At 31.2% G+C, this 3303-nt stretch overlaps 1 non-coding gene across 1 annotated transcript; it reads right to left on the minus strand.

Annotated features, from left to right (window-relative positions):
- Positions 1–926: 926 nt before the first annotated feature.
- Positions 927–1033, minus strand: LOC131815454 (U6 spliceosomal RNA). Its single transcript, XR_009347756.1, has one exon. It is a non-coding gene; the product is annotated as a U6 spliceosomal RNA (small nuclear RNA).
- Between the last annotated feature and the right edge of the window lie 2270 nt (positions 1034–3303).

Below are 3303 nucleotides of genomic sequence, written 5' to 3' on the forward strand. Positions count from 1 at the left end.
AGATACAAACGTGGCATTCTGAAGGGGCACATGCACCCAAATGTTTATAGCAGCAATGTCCACAATAGTTAAACTATGGAAAGAACCTAAATGTCCTTCAGCAGATGAATCAATAAATAAGATGTGGTATATATGTACAATGGAATACTCTGCAGCCATCAAAAGAAATGAAATCCTGCTATTTGTGATGACGTGGATGGAACTAGAGGGTATTATGCTTGGCGAAATAAATCAATCTGAGAAAGACAACTATCATATGATCTCCCTGATATGATGAAGTGGAGATGCAACATAGGCGGTTTCGGGCGTACGAAAAGAAAAATAAACGAAGATGGGATTGGGAGGGAGACAAACCATAAAAGAACGAATCTCACAAAACAGACTGAGGGTTGCTGGGGGGAGGTGTGTTGGGAGAGGATGGTGGGGTATGGACATTGGGGAGGGCAGGTGCTATGGTGAGTGATGGTGAGTGCTGTGAAATGTGTAAACGTGGTGATTCACAGACCTGTACCCCTAGGGATAAAAACACATTATATGTTTATAAAAAATTTTTAAAAATAATTTTAAAAATCCATTAAAGAAAAAACACATATTGCAAGCCCAGAGCTAATCTCATATTCAATCAAAAAAAGTTTAAAAGTTTTCTGCTTAAAGATCAGAAAAAAGACAAGTGTGTCCACTTTCACTACTCTCATTTGACATAGTACTGGATGTCCTAGCCAGAGAAACAAGGAACACAAAGAAATAAGAGACTACAAAAAAAAAAAAAAAGGAAGAAGTAAAATTTTCTTTTTTTGGATAACATGAACTTACATGTTAAAAAATCCTAAAAACTTCACAAAAAAATTTGAATAAACAATTTAGTAAAGCATCCAAATACAAGAACAATATATAAAAGACAAGAATTTTGTTTTGTTTCATTTTTTAAATATATGGAATGCTTCCCAGTTTTTCATGTCATCCTTGTTCAGTGATCATGCTAATCTTCTCTGCATCATTCCAATTTTAGTATATGTGCTGCCAAAGTAAGCACAAGACAGGAGCATTTTAACACTGTAATGATGAACTATCTGAAAAAAATAAAGAAAACAATCTAATTCACAATAGCATCAAAAATAATAAAATACTTAGGATTAGATTTATCTAAGAAGATGAAAGATCTGTACTCCATAAACGATGACATTGATAAAGAAATTGAAGGAGACACAAATGGAAAGATAGCTCATATTTATGAATGGTAAGAATTAACATTGTTAAAATGTCCATACTACCGAAAACCATCTGTAAATCCAATTCCTATCAAAAATCCAATGTTAGGGGCGCCTGGGTGGCTCAGTGGGTTAAGCCGCTGCCTTCGGCTCAGGTCATGATCCCTGGGTGCTGGGATCATGCCCTGCATCAGGCTCTCTGCTCAGCAGGAAGCCTGCTTCCTCTTCTTTCTCTGCCTGCCTCTCTGCCTGCTTGTCATCTCTCTCTGTCAAATAAATAAATTAAAAATCTTTAAAAAAATCCAATATTATTTTTTTACAGAAGTAAGTAAAGAATCCTAAAATTTATATGAGACCATAAAAGACAACAAATAATCAAAGCAGTTCTGAGAAAGAATGAAGAAGAGAAATTACACTTCTTGATTTGAAACTATACTACAAAGCCCTCATGCTCAAAACAATAAAGTATACTGGCATAAAAACAGACCAATAAACAAGTAGAACAAAATTGAGAGTCCAGAAATAAATCCTTTCATACAGTCACCTAATATTTGACAGGGGCCAACATATGTAATGGGTAAAGATAGTCTGCTCAATAAATGATATTTAAAACTGAATAGTCACATAAACAGTATGAAACGGGAACCTTATATCACTCATAAGTCTTAACTTGAAATAGATTAAAGACTTAAAGGTGATGCATGAAACTCAATTTCTAAAGGAAAACATAGGAAAAATTCTCCTTGACATTGGTCTTGCCAATAGTTTTTTGGATACCAGACCAAAAACACAAGCAAAAAAAGCAAAAATAAATAAATGGTATTACATCAAACTAAAGTTTCTGCATTGCCAAAAATAAAAAGAGAAAGAATGAAAACACAATCCACAGAATGTAAGAAAATACTTACAAATCTTATATCTGAAAAGAGGTTAATAACCAACAGATACAAATAGAAAAAAATATATAATTAAAAAAATAGCAAAAGGATCTCAATAGACTTTTTTTTTCAACAAAGTTATATAAATGACCAACAGGAGCATTAAAAAGTGCTCAACGTAAAAAACTCAGGGCAAAGTCATTTTGTTGTTGTTGTTGTTGTTTACCTCTGAAAAACACAACAAGATATTACTACCTGTTAGAATATATACTACCAAAAAATTGAAACTAATAAATTTTGGTAAATATTGATGAAAATGGGGAACTTATGCACTGTGATAGGGATATAAATTTGTATGGAAAACAGTATGGAGATTATTCATATTATTAAAAGTAAAATTACCATATGATTCAGTAATCCCACTTCTAGGTATATATATAAAGGAAACGAAGTCATTGTTCAAAGACATATCTGCACTCTTATGTTTATTATAAAATTATTAACTCTAAGCAAGAGATGGAAATAACTTCAGTATCCATTAATGGATGAATGATTAAAATAAGTATGGTAAATATATCCTATGGAATACTACTTAACCATGAAAAATTAAGAAATACTGCCATTTACAACAGCATGGATGGATCTTGAAGGTATTATACTAAGTGAAATATTTCAAAGATTTTATATATTTTTTTAATTTATGTGTTATGATATGCACTGGGAAACATAATTTTTTATATGCACTGGGAAACAAAAAAAAATATTAATTTGACTTAGTTTATTGAGATAATCACTTTATTGAGGCAGTCTGGAACAAAACCCACAAGACCTCTGAAGTTTATCTCTACTATATTATACACATAAAAGTTGCTAAGAGAGTAGATCTTAAAATTCCTTACAATACATGCATAAAAAACAGTGGCAACTATACAAGATGTAGATGTATTAACATTTTTATGTAGATTATATTGCAATAAAAGTGTATACCAATTTATCAAATTGTACAAAATTTACACAATGCTAAAAGTTTGCAATGTTATAAGAAATCATTTCTAAAATTTACAAATTATAATATGTCAATTTTTTTCAATAAAGCTGGAAAAAACTTTTTGTAGAATTAATCTATTTTTCAAAAAAGGAAGTAAGGAAGTAGAAACTGCAACTAACTCTGAAATAATAGAATATAAAATCCATTTTCGTTATATACACTGTGACAA

This window comes from Mustela lutreola, chromosome 14, assembly GCF_030435805.1.
Source record: "Mustela lutreola isolate mMusLut2 chromosome 14, mMusLut2.pri, whole genome shotgun sequence".
NCBI lineage: Eukaryota > Metazoa > Chordata > Mammalia > Carnivora > Mustelidae > Mustela > Mustela lutreola.